The sequence below is a fragment of the Canis aureus genome, chromosome 11 (assembly GCF_053574225.1).
Source record: "Canis aureus isolate CA01 chromosome 11, VMU_Caureus_v.1.0, whole genome shotgun sequence".
In the NCBI taxonomy this organism is placed as follows: domain Eukaryota; kingdom Metazoa; phylum Chordata; class Mammalia; order Carnivora; family Canidae; genus Canis; species Canis aureus.
The window spans coordinates 7,423,084-7,447,395 of record NC_135621.1 but is presented as its reverse complement, the minus strand read 5'-3'; the positions used below and the strand labels follow the sequence as shown (position 1 = coordinate 7,447,395).

Genomic DNA, 24,312 nt, shown 5'->3' with positions numbered 1-24,312 from the left:
AGAGGAAAGAGCTTTTGTGTTAAGATTTGATACCTTATTTTCTTTTTCATGAATTCTTAGGCTTTTTGTCCATTATATTAATACTGTGTCCCTGAACAGGGGAGATTTGTATCTCACAAGTGAATACTGGAAGCCCTTGATTTTTTACTTCTGTTCACTAGAGATCATTTCAGTTGAGTCTTTAAAAACAGCACCATATTTAGGGAGTGGGAAAAATAGGGAGATGTTGGTAAAAGAGTACAAACTCTCCATTATAAAAGGTAATTAAGGTTTGAAGATCGAAAGTATAACTTGATGACTATAGTTGATAACACCGTATTGCATAATTGAAATTTGCTAAGAGAGGAGAACTTAAATGTTTCCATTCCTCTTGCCTCCTGCCCAACAAAGTGTAATATGTGGTGTGGTGGATCACATTAACTTACTGGTATATGTGTATATATGTAAATTAAGTCATCATATTGTATACTTCAAGTATCTTACAGTTTTATTTGTCAGTTTATACCTGTTAAATAACAAAATTCACCCAAGTAAATTGGAAGATAAGTTGGCTTTATTAAACGATTCCTGAATCTGGCACTACCCCAACTAGCAAGTAGAGAGGCACTTGAAGGAGTTGTACAAAGTAGAAGGTTTTTCTAGAAGGAGGGTGGGGGCGCGAGTTATTAGCAGAAGAAAAGGATTGTTATAGGTGAGGCAGCTTTTTTTTTTTTAATAGTAAATTTATTTTTTATTGGTGTTCAATTTGCCAACATACAGAATAATACCCAGTGCTCATCCCGTCAAGTGCCCCCCTCAGTGCCCGTCACCCAGTCACCCCCACCCCCTGCCCTCCTCCTCTTCCACCACCCCTAGTTCGTTTCCCAGAGTTAGGAGTCTGTATGTTCTGTCTCCCTTTCTGATATTTCCCACACATTTCTTCTCCCTTCCCCTTCTATTCCCTTTCACTATTATTTATATTCCCCAAATGAATAAGAACATATAATGTTTGTCCTTCCCCGATTGACTCATTTCACTCAGCATAATACCCTCTAGGTGAGGCAGCTTTTTAAGGAGAAAAACAAGATGCTGATGATCTTATCATGCACAGGATCTCATCTTTCTTGGGGGTGGGGCATGGAGATGGCCTATGTAGAGGACACATTTGGCACATGTGTCTGACTGGTTAAGACTACATTTCTGGGGGGAAGTTGAAACTCTAGTTAGATTATATATTGCGCTTTGTTTGGAGAACTAGGCTAGATCTAAGTGACATCATTTGGGCCTGTTTTTGTGTCCATTTTTTTTTTTTGAACAAGCCTTTCCCCACCCCCTTTTTAATTAGACTCTAAGTTTAAATGACAGATATGATCAAACTTCAAAGCATCAGTATCACTCTCAGATAACCATTCTCAAATTCCCATAGGTTATTGATCCTTTGTGTGCCAGCCATACACCATTATATTTTTACTTTAACCTTTGTGATATTCACAGGTCACGTCTTCAAGTTTTACATTTAAGTTGGTAATTTTTTGTTGTTTTTCAAATATTCTTGTTTTAGGGAGGTCACTTGTTTGGTGGTGAATGGCTGCAAATATACATTTAAAGCTTTTGAAAGAATACAATGCAGTGGGGACATTATTATGAATTCTATAGATAGGATGATTCCCCCTATTTGGAGTGTACTTTAGAGGCACAGTCTCTAAGACCCAAGCCAATCAAAATTAAATAAGTCAAAGAAGGACCCCATAGAAGGAGTCACCCCTTTAAACTGCTTTAAGACAAGCAGTTTGTTCTTATGTAATTGAATTTTAACTTACCCAAAAGTGTTAATCCAGGCATAGTAGGTGGTGTTGGACATAGCACAGACACCTCTTTGCTCAACTAAAGAAAATCAAGAGCTATTTTATTATCAAGGACAACTTTGGCTAGAGAGTTTAAGGATCTTTGTTGGGCTGCTATTGCTTTAGCAGCAGATTGTGTAGTAATTTTAAGAATTAAGGAGTTCTTGGTCATAGCCTCATTTACATTTATCCCTAACCAGGGAGACAGGGACTTGCCAAAAGGAGTAAGTTCTGAATTGAGAAAGCCTTCTGATATGTCCTTTTTAATTCAATAATGTAAATTTAGGGGAGACCAATGACATGTCATATTTTGCTTGTGGAAAATTAGGGGCACAGTTAGATTTTTTTCCTAGTCAAAAATAAAACAGGTTACCTCTCCTCCACTCCCTGCCCTCCCTTGGCAATGGCCTGGGAGATACAGATGAGGATACCATCCTTCTAGGCCCATGGTAGAGTAAAGAAAAGGAAAAGAAGGAGGAAGTATTTTGTGTTCAGCCAGAGTATAGTCTTGACCCAGTGTCTTGTGTGGAAGCAGTTCACCTCAATGTCAGCTACTTCTCCTCCTTATTAATTTGATCTAGAGGTCGCAAGCATCTTCTGGCTTTGGGAACTTGGTAATTTCCCTTTTAGTGGCGTGAAGTTGTCTTCCTCTGATGACGTTGTTTAATACCAAGTTATCAGGCTGTAGACTGATGGAAGGTTCCTTTGAATTAGGATTTGATGACAGGCTCGAGCAGAAAACATTAGAGACTTAAAGTAGCTGGTCATGCTAGCATGAGGCAATATGGGATCAGTAGAAGGTTGTATATTGATAGAATTTTAAGATTTTTGAGATATCTATGATTCATCTTTGTGAAGTGGATGAAGGAATGCAAAACTGAACAAAATAAGGTTTTGTCAGGGAGCTTGGAAAAAACAAGCTGCTGTCTTGGGTTTCCCATAGCCCTGACTGTCTATTGAATTAACAACCATTATTTGTTTATATTACTTTATTTTTTTTAAGAAGCAAGACTATTGCTAGGTCGTAAGGACATTAGGATGGCAAAAGTCTGGCAATGAGGGGCAATTTTTGCTGAAGCCAAATGGACTTTACCTACATGAGCATCATCTTACAAATATAATCTGAAAAAGACTTAATATTTATTTGATAATATTTCCTATGTAATTTACATATAAAATAAGCCTAATTAGTTTAGAAAATCTTTTGAAATATTTCAGATCAAAAAGACCTCTCCCCCACTTTTTAAGAATTTCCTTTTGGGAAGCTTGTCAAAAATATCAAAAAGGGTTTTAAAGCTCTCATCTAAATAGGATCACAGATCATTATGAAAGTTAATATTTAAAAGGTAAAGAAACTTACACAACCTTGTCAAAAGCTGCTCAAAAGTCTAAGAAAACTTTTTTATTTTTTATTTTTATTTATTTTTAAAGATTTTATTTATTTATTCATACGAGACACAGAGAGAGAGAAGCAGAGACACAAGCAGAGGGAGAAGCAGGCTCCCCATGGGGAGCCCGATGTGGGACTCAATCCCTGGACCCGGGAATCACGCCCTGAACCAAAGGCAGAGGCTCAACCGCTGAGCGACCCAGGCATCCCAAAATTTTGTCTTTTAAAATTTTAATTTTGCAACAGCTTAACTTTGATATTAAAACTTATTTTCACAATACGTTTATTTTCATCTTAGCTGGTTTGACCCTATATTAAATTTTTTTCTCCATAAACCTCTTTTTTGTTTTTCCATAATTTTTTAAATTAGGTTTTTTATTTGAATTCCAATATAGTTAATATGCAGTGTTATCTTAGTTTCAGGTGTACAATATCGTGATTCAGCAATTCTATATGTTTACTCAGTGTACATGATGATAAGTGTACTCTTAATTCCCTTTACTTATTTCTCCCATTCCCCCCTTCCAACCTCCCCTGTGGTAACCCTCTGTTTGTTCTCTATGGGTAAAAGTCCTTTATTTGTCTCCCCCCTCCTCTTTGCTCAACAAACCTCTAAATAAAAAAAAAATTCCAATTTTGTCTTACCTTTTTTTTTTTTAAACCAGCTTCATTTTAGGACAAGATTATTTTTCCCTTAACAAAAAAAATTCCTGTTTTTCATACTTCTTTTTTTTTTTAACTGAAAACATCTCACTTTACTGGCATATGGCGATGTTTCTCTTATTTTTATAGTTTTAATTACATATTAGAATTTTTGACCCTTAGGAAACCTGATTCCTATTGAAAATCAAGAAGTAAGTAATCATGAATGGTCTGTTGTGAGCATTTATTTTTAAATTTGCAAATTTATGAGTATGTTTTAAAATTTCCAGAAGCATGTACCTTTAAAAATCTTAAGATGATAATATTAACATATCTAATTATTTTGTTTTTCTGTAATAAGCCAATTATAGATAAACCTATGTTTAGTAATTAGTGTTCTATTATTTTGTCTTATTTGAAAATGATCTAGGTAGTTAATGAATTTAACTCATTATTGAATTTAGCAAAACTTCTAGGGTTTTAAGTTATCAAAAGGATTTGGAGAAAGTGTTCTTAGGAAGAATTCCTCTGCCTTTTGAAGTTCTTCTGTTGAATTAAGAATTAAATTAAAATGAGATGGATTGATAGGAGAAAGTCAAATTTAGTTTTCCACACGCAGGGAATCTATATAGGCATGAAATTCCAGAGATAGGTAACATGAGTCTTATATGACATTCTGAGCTAAAGAGAGCAGGGTCAGGTCTGAGGACACAAAAGGTAGGAAAACGTTAGCAAGAAGGTAACAGAAGATCTTTGGAAAACAAAGGTTTCTGTGTTACACAGATAAGTTTCTAAGGTAAAGAGGAATCTCTGTTAACAGCTCTTTTTCTGGTATAGGCAGGCAGTTTGTGGGGGGGGGGTAAAGATTTCTTGGATATGACTGCCTTTAACTCAAAATAATCTTTATGCTAAAGTGGCCCATCTTGGGATGGCTTGCGATTCCCCCCCCCTGACCGCCCTACAATATTTAGAAAATGTATCTAAAACTTCTTATTTAACTTGTTTTCCACAGTTAGATTTAGATTACTTACAAAAACTTGATTAAACATTAGATGAAGTCAGTCATTATTTTAAGCTATTATTTTATTGCTAGATCTCATAAAAGAGAACATAAACAGTTGGCCAGTAAACTTAGGTAGAATAAAAGTTTTGTATTTAATGTTGGTAACTCTAAAGATAGGTTTGTTTTAATCAAACCATCATCTCAAACTAGCCTTCCCATTGATTATTTTTTTCAGATAATATGAATTTAAAAACCATTTGGGTTTCTTTCTTTCATTCTTTTTCTTTTTCTTTCTTTATTGTGTGTGTGTTTTTGTTTTTTGTTTTAGAATGCCTAGTCCTTACAAGTGCTTGTCTTCAAACCAACTAAATAGAGCTAGTTTACAAAGTAATTTTGGCAATACCATCCAGAGGTTAGAAACATATTTACAACATACACATACAAGAACATAAGATGGTTGCAGAATGGGTAGCTTTTGTTTTAGAATTACTGCTGTGAAATAGGTGCGAATTTTATTCCTTAAAAGAGTAGGATCTGAGTTCATTTTTCTGGTAGATGGAATAAGTTAAGGTCATTGGTCTAGATGGCTAAACCTTCTTTAATTGTGGAGAAGATGACTTAAAATTTGTGTTTGTCCTTGGGAAGTCACATTTTATTTTATTTATCTATTTTTAAGATTTATTTGTTTATTATTCGAGACAGAGAGACAGAGAGGCAGAGACACAGGCAGAGGGAAAAGCAGGCAGGGAGCCTGACATGGGGCTCAATCCTGGATTTCCAGGATCACACCCTGGGCCAAAGGCGGCGCTAAACCGCTGAGCCACCTGAGATGCCCAGCAAGTCACGTTTTAAATGGTCTCTCTCCATTGCTTTTATTTGATAAAAATTACCTCCGTGGATTGGCATTTTTAGAGAGCTGGATTAAATAAGGGTTCCTGGAGAAGACCAGGCAGGACACTGAATATTTACGTCTTAGGGACAAGGGAAAAATGCAGGCACTTTGTAGAAGCACCTGTGTTCTCTTAAGGTAAGAATTTTTAGAATACTTAGGAACCTTTTGAGATAAATGAGGGAGGTTTTTGGGATTGGTTAAAAAGGATTGGTGGTTTTGGAAGTGTTCTTGGAACGACACCTGTGGTTCTGTAAAGACCTGACTTGTCAAGCAAGGACAACTGTTTTTACTTTCTCCAGCAATTGAGTTGTTGCCTAAGTAATATCAAGGTATTGACACATCCATCCATCTATGAGAAAGTCTTCTTTTCCTCTGGGTATATTTAACTTAGTGGAGAAGGCCTAAAATTTTCATCAGGGTCTGAATATCAGCTTTCAATTTGGCCACATTTCTGATTTATTAAAAAAATTAAAATATCATATCAACTTTTAGCAGGACAAACAGTAAAGATTTCTGGCAGTATTCAACAACCTTACAGACCCAAGAGGCTTCCTTAAAGAGAGTGTGAAAAAATACTATTTTTATAAGAACTCGAGCCACTCCCAAAGATAACCAAAGAAAGAACTGATGACCTGCACGTCCTGGGCAGGCAGAAAGCCAAGCCATGTTCTTAGGGTGTAAAACAAGATGAGCAAGAAGGAAATAGTGATTCCTAGGAGAGAAAAAGATTAATAGCCAGTGTATCTGGATTTGGAAAGGAGAGATAAAATGCATTTCTATTTTCCTCCCTCAGCTGGGTTCAGGAGATAAACTAAAAAGAAGAGGAATTGGTTTTGGCACATGTAGTGATCTGAGGGCTGAGAGATTGAGCCCAGCATCAGGCTCTATGCTTTGTGGGGAGTCTGCTTGAGACTCTCTCTCCCTTTCTCTTTGCCCCTCCTGCCCATGTTCTTGTGTGCTCTCTCTTTCTCAAGTAAATAAATAAATCTTAAAGAGAAGAAGAAAAAACACTGATGATTGAGGATCATCCCTAGAAATATTTTACTGTGGCTCTTAGTTCAGTCGTGGACCAAAGGGTGAGGGCTCTCTGAAGAGCATCCCCTGTAACCTCAGGTGGTTTCATTTGAAAAGGTAACCGTCTCTTCAGAGTGAAAGGGCAGTTCAGACAAAATGAGTAGATTGAGTGCTCAAGTAAAGAAGTGTTGAGGAGAAAGCATTTGCTTTGCCCTTACAGGTCCTTCTTGCTAGACTAAGAATCAGATTGATATGGGACTGATTATACAGGAGAAAATCAAATTCAGTGATGTAAGTATGGGGAGTCCACACAGACATGGCAATTCCAAAGACAGTGAGGCAACATGACACATACATGAGCCAAGGAGAGGCTAGGGTCTGAGGATACAACAGGGAGAAGGATCATTTAGCAGGAAGGTGAGAGATCCTTAGGAAACAAAGTTGCCCTATATGTAGATAAATTTCTTATGTAAAGAGGAATCTCTGTTAATATAGCTCTCTTCCTGGTACCAGCAGGCAGTTGAGGGGGAGGTGAAGAGCTTTTCCTCAATCTGCTGGGTTTTGTTTGCTTTTAACCCAAAATAATGTTTATGCCAAAGTAGTTTACCTTGGGGCTGTCTGCCCTTGGCCCCTACAGAAGAAGAGAGGGGAGTTATGTCAGTCTTGGTGTCTTTTGTCTTAGCTACCTGTTGTATCTTTAATTTCTTATTAGCCTTTTGTATAACAAACCTTTCAACGACATAATTTTGGAATCTCAAAGCCTTTTGGAGGCTTCTTGGTACCAATTAAAATAGTCATCCCATTCTGTTGACCTAATTTGGGAACCCTTCCTTTGAAGAGCACTTCTTAAATGAACAGTCTTGTCTAATTGGAACGTTTCCCCTAATGGCCACCATAATTCTAGGTTGTTGCTAATAAAATGTTTCTGTCTTGTTAAATACCTGCAACCCCAGGGAATGTGAAAGTAGTTTACTAGACTGTGGAATTTAAGGATCCCTTTAGCTAAGGCTTTGGATTTCCTGGGGTCAAACTAAGATTTAAAAGGGATGTGCCTTAGGACGCCTGGGTGGCTCAGCGGTTGAGCGTCTGCCTTTGGCTTAGGGTGTGATCCTGGAATCCTGGATCGAGTCCCACGTCAGGCTCTCCCTCTGCTTGTGTCTCTGCCTCTCTGTGTGTGTGTCTTATGAATAAATAAACCAAATCTTAAAAAAAATAAATAAAAGGGATATGCCTTGGGGTTGGGGATTATACCTCGTTGGATGGAAGTTTTCTTGAGTTTGACAAGTGAACTAGAGCCAATCTAGCCTGTTCAATGACCAACTTACCCTGTCATGGGATCCTTCTTGAAGTGGTGAGCCCTCTAGCAACCTTTAAGAGCTCGGCCCATGCCCATTAATTTTTGAAGCTTTTTGGCCTTCGAAATCCCAGTAGTAATAACCTTTACTTTACACAAAAGAAGATGAACAAATATGTGGCTTCATATATTTGCAGTACTGTGTCCTGGCCATAAGAAGGCCCTGTGTGGGCCACCACCAGTTCCCCTAGAACCTTACTGAGGTTTTCTACCTGGGGAATTTTGGTCTCAAAGACTCCGGGCAGCCCCGTCTGCCAGCTTAGTCAGGCTCTGGGCAAAGCTGCAAGCTCAAGTGGACTTTGGGCAAACACGCCAGGTCAGTTGGCTCTGGTGTAATAGTCAGTTCAAGCTGACCTGCCCTGTAAAGGAAAGCCAACCAGACTGGGAGCTCAAATGCAATGAAGACCCAGAGGAACTTAGCACAGCCCTGGAAAACGGCAAGAAGATGGTGAGCTCAAAGGGTTTGCGTGGGTATCACACCCGAGGGTCTATCCCCGAGGGATGCTGACATTCACTTTGGATCTCATTACTGACACCAAATCTGTTAAAAAAGAGAATTCAGGCAAACTGGAAAATCTAATTGGCTTTATTAAACATAAAAAGCCATGAATCTGGGAGTACCCCATCTCGCAAGAAGAGAGGTGTTCTAAGGAGTTGTACAAAATGGAAGGTTTTTGTAGGCAGAGGGCAGGAGGGCTGGGGTGCCCCTGTGGCCGACTGCTCTGGCACAGATGGAGAAGTTCCTGGCTGACTGGTTAAGCCTACATTTCTGGGGAAGCTTTAAACTGCAATTAGATGATGTATTGAATGCCACTTGGAGAACTCCGTCTAAGAGACACCATTCTGGGCCTATGGGTTTGTTTGCTTTTGTAATCATACCTCAATTCAGCTGGAGGAAAACAAGGAAAAATGGGAGGATGTAAAAACAAGATTCATTAATTTCCCATTGATTACGTGTTGAAATGATAACACTGGATATATTAGGTTAAAATATTAAAATTAAAAAAATAACTCCATGGTCACTATGCAGAATTCTTGGAACAATTCAGTGTATTTCATAATAGTAGATGGTGCAAAATAAACCAATATTGTCTTCCTCCCCTCACGTGCTTAGGAATTACTGCTGCTCCACACTTTGTCCTTGATGGTTCCCAGGAGCAAAAGTATATGCAGGACAAAGTGAGAATTCGCAAAATATTTCTATGCTCTTTTATTCGCCCATATTTAGGCCATATTACACAAGTCAAAATAAGCCCATTATTCCTCCTTGGTCTTGGGGTGTGAGTCCCTAAACTTTCAGTGCAGGAACTACTGACTGGGCTTTCTTTCACCGGGAATGAGATGTGCCTTCTGGAGAGTCAACTGCACCATCAACCCAAGTTCACATTCCCAGCAACTTTAACCCTCTCCCTCTCTTACCGTTAAATTCTAGGACAGTGTTTAAGACTTCAGTTTCTTTCACTTTCCTCAAGTTGTTTAGTCAAGGAGAGTCTGGCTTACGATATAAAATAGGATGTTTATTCTTAAACCAATGCATATGGACTGAAGCTTTATGTTCTAACTGGCTTGCTGAGAGAACAGTATCACGACTCGTAGACTTGGGAGGTGGTGCTTTCGTTCTGTTAGAAAATAAGCAACATGACTTAATGAGGACCTGTTACATAACCACTGAACCATTTCCAAATTGTCAGTTCCTGTACCCATTGTTAAACTCGACATGCAGCTATGTATATGTGTAAATTTATGCACATCGATTAAATGACTACTGTGATAATTTATTTAAAACCTAACTATGATCCCATGGATAAAATATATAGCCGAAATGCTCTTCAGAACAGTAAAAGTCTGAAAAGTTCTCATGGCTGCTTCCTCTTGTGTGGCCTCTAATCTGAATGATTCTTTAAAAACAACCACAAAAGCTTTAAAGATACATGGTGGAAAAAGGCAACTAACACAGCCTCTACAGCTTTTTCTCATGCTTATTAATGTCTTCCCTTAGCTGTTGCTCAATAATTTAACCCTGTCTCCTGCACTTTGTTCAGTGTAGCAGAGTGGAAAGAGCTGCCTGAGTCAGAAGACGTGAATTCCACAAATCAGCCTTCTAGTCTGTTTTCCCTGCAAGAGTATAAGCTCCATGAGGCAGGGACTCGGCTCTGTTGTTCAGTTTTGGATCTTTAGCATCTGTCATAAAGTAAATGGATTTGTTTCACAAAAGTCTGAGTGCTTTCTTTGGGCCAGCCGCTGTTCTAGATGCTGGTGACAGTACAGGAAAAGAAACAGATAAAAACCTTGCTTTTATGGTATTTATGCTCTATTGGGAAGATATATGTGATAAGTGCTTTGAAGGACAATACAGCTGTGTGTGTAAAGGGGCACGGTGCTACACAGAGTGCTTGGGGAGGTCTCTCAGCTGAAGTGACACTTGAGTAAAGCTAGGAATGAGCCCTGTAGACATACGGGGATAGAGTTCAGGGCAGAGTAAATAGCATGAGACTCTGGAATGCTCGGTATGTTCACAGAATAGCAATAATAAACACAAACAAAACAGTAAACCTGAAATCATAGAGGCATTAGCAGTAGGACATGAGGCTAGAAGCTCTATTGTTTAGTAGTGGCTTTTAAACTTGTTTTCAGCCTCTGAACAGGAGGATATTGCCTTGACTTCCCTGATTCTTAAATTACAGGGGCTTCAGATTGGTCTCAAGTGCTGATTAATAGTCCCCGGGTCCTAGGACTTAGAATTCCACTCCTTCCCAATTTTTCTTACTTGGTTGTAATAGCAGAAAGTTTCTGAGGCTGAAAAGTCAGTAGGAATCTGAATGAGAGCTTTTGCTTGCTTTCTGCCCCAAAGGTGTCATTTTGGATCTCACCGGGTAGAAATGGGAGTGGATTTATGGGATTTGTAGCTTATTTAAAGGAAAATAGGGTGTTGCATAGAAAACGCACCACATTCTAGCATTGTGCAGTTTTTTTAGCTTCACTATAGTCTATTCTGTGGCTGAGCCTTTTTAAACTATGACATATTTTATCTCCTACTCCACCCAAATTACATTCCAGCTGTTGACTTTGTGCTTTCAAAAATAAGCTGGCCTTTCTTCTCCTTCTTCTCCTTCTCCTTCAACTAAATTTAAGTGTGGATACACAGGGTGGGGAAGAGAATTAAAGAACTTTAAAATATATGAAAAGCCACCCAGTTTTTTCTCACCCAGTTGCTGGTGGGAATGTAGTCATTTTGGAAAGCAATCTGGTAGCACTTGGTGAAGTTAAGTTAGCATATGCTCCACGGCTACTCACTCAGGCCTAGGTACACCTTATTGAAAATTCTAACAAAGGTGAAAGAATATGTTTGAGAGTTATGTTTCTCATCTATATATTCTCTTGGTGTTGGGAGTGATATTTGAGAGTTGGAGGCAACAAGACGGTACATAATTAGGGAACTGAGGAGATAACGTGGGGAAGGTGTTTGCTTACAAGGGCCCATCAAGACAACAAGCTAGATATGAATAGAGCAATACAGACATCAGAGCTTGGATAGACGGTAAGAACCTGCTAGAAGTTAAGAGAGAAGAAACAAGAAAAAATGAGATGCATGGTCTAATACTACTTTTGTAAATTAAACACACTGATATAAACTTGATATTTGTATAAAGATGGCCATGCTTAAGGAGTTGCACTCAGGAAGATGATGAACGCTTCTTGCCCCTGGGGTTCAAAACACAGGAAAGTCATGTTCTATTTGGAAATTAAATGGTCTTTTCTGATTCTCCTATATTGTAGGAATCTGCAATACATCCCCATGGGGTAAAGGGTATCTGGAAGTGATTTTAAATAATTCATGAGAAGGAAATACACTTTAAAGATAACTTACATAAAATGTTTTTCTAAATAAGTATTAGCAATAATGCTTCTAGTCAATGTGGCATTTAGAGTGCTCTTTTCTAGAACATGAGGTTGGTAGGACTTGTCTGTGGGATATGGGTGTGGAGAATGAACATAGAGGGCTGTTAATCATTCCTTTTAATTTCTTTATTTCCACGATGCTTTCTTTGTGAGGCTTTTTTTTTCCAGTCCAGTTCATCATGCCTGCATCTCAGACTAACTGGCCTCCTTCTAGGCCCTTTTACTATAGTGGTGGAGCTGCCTGGGGTGGGGGTTCTGCTGTGTGCTTACTTTGTGGCAATAGGGCTTTCCTCTTTGAGAATGGTTATTCTTTTTTTTTTTTTCCTATTTTTTTTGTTCTTTTCATAACTTCCTCTTTGTGAACTCTCCTTCCTTTCCCAATTCTGATGACACTTTATCCAGTCAGGACATTTGGTGGGCAACACTTAAGTGAATTGCTGGAACACCTATTACCTCACTCCTGCACTGTTCCGATGCCCTGGCTATATAAATTCACTTGGATTTTAGCATTTTTAAGGTGGAAAGGGTGAACTTGTACTGCTAGCTTTAAGTTCTAAAATGATGATACAGTACACGAATCACCATTTCACTAAATTTTCTGTTTGACTTTGTTCCTTTTTTTTATTCAGGTGATATAATTTAAAACCCATGACATTTGAGATGTTCTTTAGTGGCTTAATTTTAAGGACTTCATTGAAGGTCTCCTTTTTTTGTTTATCCAGTAAGGCAGTGATTCCCTTTACCATATACCAATTCCACTTAGCTATTGGTTCCTTAAAGGATAATCACTACTTACCTAATTATGTGGTAAATGCTATGCAGGGACAGGTAATTAAATAATGTTCTACACAATTAGAAAGGAACTGATATTTGGGAGAGTTTGTTTGGTCAGGATTCATTTTAATGGTAACTCATTTTATACCAAAAGAAAATAACCTCAAGTTACTTATAGGAAAATGGCAAATGTCATTTCATTTTACATTATAACCTATTACAGTTTAGCACTGAAGAGGTAAAGTGTATTCTCCCGTGAAAATGAATTTCACATACTTTCCTCGTTGCTGAAGAACTAAATTCTTGGTTTCTCTGATTGGGAGGCAGTTGCAAGTGTGCATTTAAGAAATACTGATTATCCCCTTGTGTGTCTAGTTTGAAAAGCAATGCATATGAGGGCAAGAATAGGCAAGAATCAGCAAGTGTAACTACTGCTCACTTGGGGCTTCAGTTCTTACAGTTTCTTGATATATGGTATGTTGGGGAAGAAGAATTTTCTTCTACCCTTCAGAGGTTCTTCTCCTTCAATCGGCATGAGACAGATTAATAGGAGAAAATAACATTTAATTGTGTATGAACCGAAACCCCACATACGTGAGAGGTCCAAAAACTGAAGGGCAAAATGAGGTATATCTACTATCCTGAGCTAAGGAATGGGTTCGAGGCCTGGGGCTTCCAAATGGGGGAGGAGAGCAATTCACAGGGCAATCGGAGGTTGAGCGAATGTCTGCCAATTAAAGTTTTCTCTGCCATACAGATGGGTCACGCAGATAAAATTCCTCTCCAATAATAATCCTAATTTGGGGAAAGGCCCCCAATTTAGATTCTTCAGGTAGTTAAAGGGAGGGATAAATATTTCTCTTAAGCCTGCCAGGTCTTGATTGCCTTCAGCTTAAAATAGTCCACATGCCGAAGTGGCACATTTTGGGGAGACCTCTTCTGTATCCTTTCAGATACATGAACTATTGGCATCACAGTCCCTGGCGGAACTGCCAACTGTCAATTTCTGACCCCTTCAGGTTCTGATTCAGTAGGTCTAGGTTAAAATGCTAAAATCTGTATTCAGTCAGATGGACTCAAATGCTACCCAGATGAATCCAAAGCATCTTCAACTCTGGGAGCCCCCAAAATATCAGGAAGACACCCAGGTCTGATGTGTGTGAGTGTGTGTGGAGACCTGTGGGCTGTTGTTTCTTTACCTTCCCCTCCCAAGACTTCTGTCTGACATAGTATCTGCCAATTTAACTTATTCTCATAGGCACTCTTCTCCTTTTCTTTCAATATAAAATATACTTTCATTTTTGAAATTATTAAGTCCCTTAATACGAGTTTTTGTCACAAAAATATTGTGACATTAATAGGAATATGTCTTGGAATGTGGGATATGATGTAGATAAGGATACTTTAAATGTAGATAAGGATACTGGAGTGACAAAATTTGGTTTAGAAGATAGTTATAAGAGATGGTAGGCTTTTAGAGCTCCTCATCAAATTCTGCTTTCAAAATAAAGGTTAATTTAATTAGACAATTACTCAAGCAGACAAAGTATTTTAAGTATTTAATTCTTTGTAGACTAACAATCTCATGTTGAGGTAAGTAATATTATATATTCATTTTCACATAGGAAATTGTGGCATAGAGAAGCTAAGTAGCTTTCCCAAAGTTGCATGGCTCAATAAATACTCATGGCTGAGTAAAACCTGAATATTGTTGCTATGGGGGAGGAAGAATAATTTTCCTTTTAGTCTTTGATGGAGTTCAGAACAAGTCTCCCCAAAATGTGGGCTATTCTGAGTGAAAGGCAATTAGGACCTAGCAGACTGGAGAAAAACTTTTACCTCTCTCTTTCTCTAAAAGAATTTAGAGATGCCTGGGTGACTCAGAAGTAGAGAGCACCTGCCTTCGGCACAGGACGTGATCCTGGAGACCTGGGATCAAACCCACATCGGGCTCTCTGCGTGGAGCCTGCTTCTCTCTCTGCTTGTGTCTCTGCCTCTCTCTCTGTCTCTCATGAATAGATACATCTTAAAAAAAAATTTAAATTTAAATTTAAATAGGGAGTCAGTCTAGCCCAGAAAGAGAGCTATTACCAAGAGATACATTTTTATCTGAATGACCTATTTCTATGGCAAGACAAACATCTAATTACCAAACATTTCCTCTTCTTACCATCCTGTGAATCACTCCCCTTTGAAACCTCAAGCCCCTATCCCATTAGGCTCATGATGGCATAAAGCCTCAATTGCCAGAGTTGTCTTTGTTGGGGGGGGGGGGCATACATATGCATTAAATTTATTACTCTCTTGTTGAGCTGGCTTATATTAATTTAGTTACTCCATCAGCCAATGCGTCTAGAAGGGCAAAAGGAATTTTTTCCCTTCCTAGTACCTTCTAGGCTTTTGGCCAAGACATCCCCTGTAATGAAAGACTAACAGACAAACAAACAGAAGTTTAATAACTGGCCTTCTGTTTAGTGGGAGATACTCAGGAAAACTGAGTAACTCCCCCAAATGGCTCAAGACAACACTTTAAAAACATTCTTAGCTAAAGACAATAAATGTTGGAGGAAGGGGAGGCCATTTAGGGGAGGTTACCAGGCAAAGCACCATAATCAAGGTGTGGTTGGTTGCTTTGCAAATTTAAGCGTATGTCTTCTCTGTGGATGGTTTTCTAGAGATTTAGACATCCTCCTCTTGGTATGGAAAATGAGACCCCCTTACAAATGGATATTTCCCTCATAAACGTAAATGTCTCTTAGAAAAGGGCAAATTTTTTGTCTCCACAGCTTCCCTTGTGTCTGCTATGTCCTAAAAATAATCAGCCGAAAGTAATTGTTATGCCAAAGAGACATCTTCCAGGGGCAGATTCTTCTCCCCTTTCACAGCTTCTGAGCATCCTAATCATGGACAACATTGTAGGAATGTTTTCATGATTTTTAATCAAAAAAAAAAAAAAAGGCAAATCTTTACCAAAATCCATGTTATGATTTCCTTTTTTCCTCTTTACGTTTTCCATCTTCCCACACCTCCCTCCAATCAAATGATGTCTGAGAACTGATCAGAAGAATTGAGGGCATCACTATGTTTGCATTGTAATAGCAATGTTTCTGGCCGAAAGAAACACTGATGTTCACAGAAGTCGCTGTTTTGCATTGATTTATGGTGAGAGAGACAAAATGAAAGAATGGCTGCATACTCTAGGAACCAACAAAAACCTGTAGAATTAAATGAATGCAACCTAGAGAAAGCTAGGCTTTTAAAAAGAGTGACAATTTTACTTCATTTGTCTACCAACTATAAGACATAGAAATACAGTTTTATTCTTTTTAGAGACCAGGAACAGGGTTACTGAGTGAGTTTTTACAAAAGAAGAGGTTTTAGTCAGAAAGGGCTTGCTGACAGCAGTACATCCATTGTGTAAGCTTTGCAGTGGAAGCCACAGCATTCAGTATACATTGGGTGAATAATGCCAAATAGGAGAGTAATTTTTGTTTCATAATTTGCTAGAATTATTTATAATATTTCTAGTGTAGATGTGAAAAGCATAGACCATCTTTCAGGGAAGGAGATAATTAATATTAAGAGTGCTTATTTAATATTAACAACTTGGAACCATTTTAAAATTTGGAGACAAAATATTTTATCCCAAAACCCTGCTAAAAGGTAAGCTGGAATGCTGATCACATCAATCATTTGATAAAGCTTAGGGAGAAAATTCTACTTGAGTCTTTCATTTGGAATTAAAATCCATGTAGTTTATTTAATGCTAATTCATATGAAAAATTGCAAAATGTTTTGTGCCTGGAATTATTTTTAAATTATCTAATTTTCTTCATAATGTTTGGATCTGTTGTGGAGGAAGAATTTCCTCTGCCCTTCAGAGTACTTCTAGCTAGACTAAGAATCAAATTGACATGACATATAGATTAACAGGAGAAGATCAAATTTAGTTTTGTATATAGTTTTGTATGTATGTGGGAATCCACATAGACATTAAATTCCAAGGACAATAAGGTATCTCTCCATATAGCTAGAGAGAGGGGTAGGGTCTAAGGATACAAAGGGAGGAAAACCATTAGCAGGAAGGTGAGAGATGTTTGGAAAACAGTGGTTGCCCTATGCATTTTTTATTTTATTTTATTTTATTTTATTTTATTTTATTTTATTTTATTTTATTTTATTTTATTTTATTTTATTTTATTTTATTTTATTTTATTTTATTTTATTTTATTTTATTTTATTTTATTTTATTTTATTTTATTTTATTTTATTTTATTTTATTTTATTTTATTTTATTTTATTTTATTTTATTTTATTTTATTTTATTTTATTTTATTTTATTTTATTTTATTTTATTTTATTTTATTTTATTTTATTTTATTTTTATTTTATTTTATTTTATTTTATTTTATTTTATTTTATTTTATTTTATTTTATTTTATTTTATTTTATTTTATTTTATTTTATTTTATTTTATTTTATTTTATTTTATTTTATTTTATTTTATTTTATTTTATTATTTTATTGTATTTTATTTTATTTATGTGTCTGTGTTTGTAAAGAGGAATCTCTGTTGATAGCTCTTTGGTACAGGCAGACATTTGAGGGGGAGATAAAGAGAGTGCTGTGAACCTGCTGAATTTTGGTTACTTTTTAATCCAAAATAACGTTCATGCCAAAGTGGCCTATTTCCTTTGGCCTTTACAGATCCTAATAAACATTGGTGAATTTGGGGAGGAAAAAAACTTATGTGCTCTTCAAGTTTCTTCTAGTTGGACTAAGAATCAAATTGACTTGAGATAACAACAGAAAATCAAATAAAAGTTTAATAACATGTATACCTACCGTATACATGAGAGAGACCCAGGAAAGCTGAGTACCTTTCCAAGATGGCCAAAGCCATCACCTTAAATACCATCTCCAGTTACAGATGAAAGAAGGTGTTGGAGATGAGGTGTCAGTTATGGGAGATTACCAGAACAGCACAGTTAACAAGAGTAAGGTGGTTAGGCAGAGTTAACTGTTATCCTTTGATAACAGTTTCCAGAGATTTTAGAGTCATTCCCTAGGGAAAAAAAACCCTTAAAATGAAGATTTCCTGTATGCACATAAACGCCTCTTACAAAAGAGTAACTTATTGGATTTAAGAGCTCTGGTGTCTGCAGTTTCTTAAAAATAAAAATAACCAACTTGAATAATCAGGATTCAATAATATTATTATTCATATTAAATATCAGTACGCTAAAGAAGCATGTTTTGGGATGGCAAAATTCACTCCCCTATACTGTCCAGATTCAAAGTAAAAGCTAATTAAGATGATTCATATGTGTTTCTTTTTACCTGCAGGGAGGGTCCACTTTAAAATTGTTTTTCGGATTTTTATTTTCAGAGTCATGCATGTTAGAAGATAAACTGGGGCATATTAAAAACTTTAAGAGTTTAATTGGATTCAATTAATCCAAATATGGATTGAATCTGGCAGTGCCAAACCAGCAGTGGTTAGGAGCACTCTACCTACAGGAGCCAGGGAAAAGATACAGAGAGGGTATGGAAGCAGAGAAAGGAAATTATTTGGCTACAGCTTAATGCCTAGTTGGATGTTTGTGATTGGTTGTCCTTAGGTTTCAATTTTGTAACCTTAAGGCATTGAAAGACTTAGATTTTTGTTTTCTTACATAGGCCACCACAGCATCAGAGCCATCTCAGTCTGATGGCAACCTTGTTTAATTAATATAACAATAACTCAGGTTGTTGGAAAAAAATGTATATTGCTTTTGATTGAGCAACTAATGAGTCCATTAGTGGCTCATTGAAGAAGTTGAAAAGGCAGATTCTATCATCTGATTTTTTCATCTATAAGAAATTCTTCCAAACCAATGAAAAGGGGAAAGTGATTCTTAAAGGTCTACCTCTTGATGTTTCAAGGTAAGACAAGTATCTAGAATCATACCTACCTCTGCATTAGAAACTGTGCAGATAATTTAGAGATCTGTTGGTTATCAAGCTTTGGTCTGATAGATTTGCATTTATAACAACTACTGAATCCTCCTCCAAATGATTGGCTGCATAAATGTCGGCCCATAACTTTATCTTAAATATGTACTATCAATTGGTAGTGCATGGCCAGCTCTTACTTAGATGATGTGATGATAATTGAGGCTTTTCACCAGGCAATTTGCAAAAGTTAAAAAAAAATCCCTCATTTACGTAGCATGCAGGTTTTCTCACTAAAGGAAACTGCATTGACTAATAATTTAAATACTAGTATTCTGTAAGTCTTATAATTACATGGGTTGTAGAGACTGGATTCCATTCTGCTGTGAGCATTGTGCAAAAGATCAGCTGTTCCTGGGTGGCATTGCTACTGTAACAGTGTGAGTCGCACTTTTAATTTGTCTTCCCATCTGACAGTGCATCTAATTATACTTTATAAAATCTGCTTTAAATGATTCTTAAACATTCCATTGAAAGATATTTACATAAAAGTGAAGATTAAACACTTAAAAATTATATCATCAAGTCATTTTAATTCAACCATCCCTTCCTTTGCATTTGAAATGTTATATATGTTTTGTTCCTCCTGAACTAATTTTAAAGAGAACCAAAGAGTGGCCAGAAACTTGTGATTAAAATGGTGGTGAGAAATGAGAGATGACCACTTTGGGCTTTGAAATTACTCAGTTACTTAATTTATGTATCTGAGTATTTGGAAATCTTCTTGTACCACTGAAATTCTTTTTAAATTTTCCTGGATGTACGCATTTGGCAAGATTAGTGAATTAGACAGGAGCATATTATTTTAATTATATAGAGATTGAAAGATTCAGTCTCACATCTTTAAATGACAACAGGGTGTAATTCCTTTTTTCCATTTGTCTTGCTTAGTCTTTTACTGTCTCTGTCCTAATCTTCAATATTGCTAACATTGTCTACTGGTCTACTTACTGGAGCATCACTATCTTCATATAGCATAGTAAATATTTCTATTGTTTTTCTCTCTCTTTTGGAGTGTTTTAATAAGAATTTTTATTGTATCAATGGTGTTCTTTTTTTGAGACACCTAATGATTTTGATGATTATTACAAACTATACCCTAATTTAAGGCATTGGTTCTCAAACTTTGGTGTACCCTTGAATCTTTAAAAAAACTGTTATGTGGCTCTCACCCCTCAAAGATTATAATTTAATTAGTCTGGGGTCTAGAGATATTAGAACTCCCACATGATTCTGATGTGCAGCAAGGTCGGATCCTCTCAAGGAGTAATCAGGTTTCCTTTAAGGAGTTTTTGTTAACATGGTGGTTTCCAACTGTGGTTGGAATTATCTGGGGAATATTAAAAAAAAATGATACCTATGCTCCATCTTCAGAGCTTGTGATTTAATTGCTCTGCATGATAGACCGGAATTTGGAATTTTTAAAAATCCCATGTGATTGTAATAGGAAGACAACTTTGTGTTAATTTATAATTAAAAAAAAAAGATCTACGTGATATTTTCTAAGGAAATTGGAAAATAGATGTTTTCAACATGTATTTTACACATGTTTTCAACATGTAGTCATCCTTGGAGGCTATGTACTTGATTAAAATAAGATATGAAATATTCTTTCCCTTTGACTGTTACCAGTATGTAAGTGGGAGGGTTGGAGGCACTTGGAACTCCTAAAACATTTTTATAGTGCACTTTTAATTTGCATTCATATGTATGCTCCCAGGCCGAAGACACAGACACAAATGACCTTTACTAACAGTAAAGTACAGTATCTGTAATCTGTCTTTGAGAGATGTATAAAAACATGCATTTAAAAAAACATGCATTTTTAATGAGTGTTATATATTTGAAAGGAAACAAATTACTTTTATGTAATTCAAACGAATATTTTTATTTGGGGTAATAATATAGTAAGTGTTCCAATTTTTGCTGCTAGTATTTGAATGGGGTGTTGAGGTAGATGGGAAAACAATTTTTAAAGTGTGAGTTACTTGATTTGGGCCACTAGATTTTTGTGTAAGATAGATCCTCTATTTCCTACTACTGGGTTTGGACAGTCGACCACAGTTCGGTGGTTACCTCCCACTTTCCCTCAGATATTCCTTGTGCGGCACCTTTGTTTTACCAGCTCATCTCCTGTTGCCCAGCTGTTCCTCTAGATGATTTACTGCTGCCAATAATCTCTATTTCTTTTTTTTTATAAATTTATTTTTTATTGGTGTTCAATTTGCCAACAGATAGAATTTCTATTTCTAATGACAGGTTTGTTCTTAGCTACAAGTCATTTGATCTTTTAAAATAGTCATTCTGCTTGTTCTCCTTCCACTACAGATTCTTGATTCTGTCCAGTTTTGTACTCCGGAACTCTTTTTCCATTTCTAGCATCCTTAAGTTATCCAGACTTAACACCCTCATACCATGCTCATCAGTTAGGGTTTGGCCAAGAAAACAGAATCCACTCTGTGAATTCTAAATGCAAAGGTTTTAATACAGGGACGTAGGTTTCAAACAATTTTGGAAAGGCTGGGAAAGTGAAATTACCACCTCTTGGGTGTATCTCCTGGCTAAACTCATTGAGGTCCTTCCTTCTCAACTTTTCCTTCTTTACAGGCAGTGCTGATGCTCTTCCCTGGTTACTTGAACTTTAATGCATATAACTTCTATTTATTTATTCTTTTATCCTGAATTTGAGTAGATTCAAGATTATTGTATAATTTGTCACTCTCTCTGATTCTTACCCATTCAAGGCTGAGATAACCTTTCCATTGTTTTTAAAAAAAGGTTTTTATTTATATATTAGAGAGATAGCAAGGGAGAGCATGAGCAGAAAGTAGGGGCAGAGGAAAGGGAGAAGCATGTTGCCCCTTGAGCAGGGAGCACAATGTGGGGCTGGATCCCAGGACCCCAGGATCCTGACCTGAGCCAAAGGCAGACACTTAACAGACTGAGCCACTGAGGCACCCCTCTATTTTTTTTCCCCAAGGAGTCTCTGATCATGCTTTCCATGTGACTATTTTTCTTTTTAAGATTTATTTATTTATTTTAGAGAGAGGGAGGGAGAGAGAGAGAGAGAGAGAGAGAGAGAGAGAGGGAGTGTTAAATGCCAGTGAGTTGGGGAGGGGCAGAGAGAGAGAGAGAAAGAATCCTGAAATAGACTTCTCACTGAACCTGGAGCCTGACACAGGGCTGGATCCCAGGATGTTGAGATCATGACCAGAGTGGAAAGCAAGAGTTGGCCGCTTAACCCACTGAGTCACCCAGGCTCCCCCATGTGATTTTTGAATGAGTATTCTATACTCATTGTCTTTGTGTCTTTGATTTTCACTCCTTTTTCTGCCCTGCTTTCATTACCCTCCCATTTTCATTTTATTTCTTCTTTAAAGTTCAATTATGACATGTTTTGCTATATCCAGCAACTCTTCCTCAGTCTTCATTTATCTAGAACTAATGGTCACTAGACATTGTGGGTCACCCCCCTCATTTTTGAAATTTCTAGAGTGAAGTGCAGATATGCCAGAAGTATTCTTTACGATCATTAAAAAAAAAAAAGAACTTATGTAGAATGAATTACTGAGGACAAATTTTTCATCTCCTAAATGTGTTTTGAATTTTTCTTCTCCGTTCCTAATATGACTACTTTGGGTCTGAGTATTCAATGATTTTTGCAGGAGCTTGCTAACTTATGACTCTTGTTTCTGTATCCACTTCTCAGTGACTCCTCTCTTGGTCTGTGGTAGATGCTTAATGCATGTTTGTTAGCTGAGTAATTATCCAAAAATAGTGCTTCTGTGATGTCATTTTCTTCCAAAAGACCTTAGTTTTTGTTTTTGACAAAGTCCTTTGACTGTCGTAAAGTACTTCAGACTTTGGGCTCCATCTGCCATTTAATTCTTAATACTGTAACTTTTGAAGAAGAAAAATTCATTTAGTTAAATTGGTTGATTTCTTATATCCCAGATATGTTAACCCTTCTTTGTTTAAATTTTGCCTATCCTTTTCTTTTTAAAGACTTTATTTATTTATTTATTTATTTGGCAGAGAGAGAGAGAGAGTGAGAGAGAGAAAGTGAGAACAAATAAGCAGGGGAAGTGGTGGGAGAGGGAGAAGCAGGCTCCCCCCAGAGCAGGGAGCCCAAGGCAGGGCTGGATCCCAGGACCTGACCTGAGTTCAAGGCAGATGCTTAAGTCACTGAGCCACCCAGCTGCCCCTTGCCTATCCTTTTCAACTAGTTTTGTCTTAATCACATTTAAATTACAGTTTCTGACATTGTATTTTTTTCTTTTGTGCTATTATTTCTAACAAATCCAATATTTGGGGAACAAAAAGATTTAGATATAAATTATATTAGGAAAATTGAATTCCTCCATCAGTTCACAGTTGCTGATAAGTCTGTCATGTGCAATCTTAGCCATTGTCAGTTTTATTCTGATTTGATATCTACCAGTAATTTCCTTTATCATTTGGATAATTGATTATTTTTTATTGTTAATGTCAAAAATAAAAAGCAAGGACATTCTACTCTCTCTGTTTCTGTGTCTCTCTAAATATGCATGTGTATGTGTGTATATTTTTCTTAATGAACGCATAGGAATTGGTGTGCAGCTGGGTTAAACCTCTGTTTTGACTCTATGCTTCTTAGCATGGCTGTCAAGGTCTTTAACAATCTTGACAATATGTTCCTTTCCTATCCTATCTCTGAGCAACATCTTTATTTGCCCTTTACTTTAACCGTGCTGGATTTTTTGACATCCTCTGAACATACTACAGACTAATTTTTTCACGTATCTGTTTTCGTTCTCACAATTCCCTCTATATGGAATATTATTTTGTCTTATTCTTTGCCTTGTGAATTTGTACTCTACTACAGGGATAAGTTGAAATGTGCATGGAGTTTTCTGATGCTTCAAGCTTAGTTAATATTTCCTTCCTTTGTGCTATTATTATTTTTGTACTTTTTGAAAAGTATTTACCACAATATGTTATACATGGTTTCTCTATTAGACAATGAGTTTATTGGAAATCAGGTATATGTTTTCATTTTTTCCCCCCACTTAGTACCTAGTAGATCTTTCACTAGGTGCAAGATGCCTAGGGATGCATGTCTCTCACTCTGCATTGCTCTCTTACACAGTGTCTAAAATAACATTTGGCAAGCAGACTAGGCCCTATATTTTAAAATGCCTAATAACCACAAGCTGGGTTAGGATTGTACTCTTTAGTCATTGAATATGTCTCCAGGCAGCCTTTGTTTAGTTATTGTTTTTCAAATCCTCAATATAGTCTCACTAATGGATAATAGATTATAGTTAAAAAAAATTTAAAGTAGATTTTTTTTACAGGGATCTTTTTATCTAACATTAAAATTGGTTAGCATATAAATATATCTTTTTATTCATAAGTGTGTATTATTCAGTGATAAAGCATTTATTGATTACTTATGGTAAAATTATATAGAGCACAGCAATATCATAAAGTTGTTTTTGGCATGAAAGAGCTTCTAATTTAGGAGAAAAAGAAATAATACTTGCT

General features: G+C 36.7%; 1 protein-coding gene across 2 annotated transcripts in view; it reads left to right on the top strand.

Annotated features, from left to right (window-relative positions):
• The window catches only part of TAFA2 (TAFA chemokine like family member 2), a 436,739-nt gene that overhangs the window by 191,181 nt on the left and 221,246 nt on the right, over nucleotides 1-24,312 (top strand). The window lies entirely within an intron of this gene.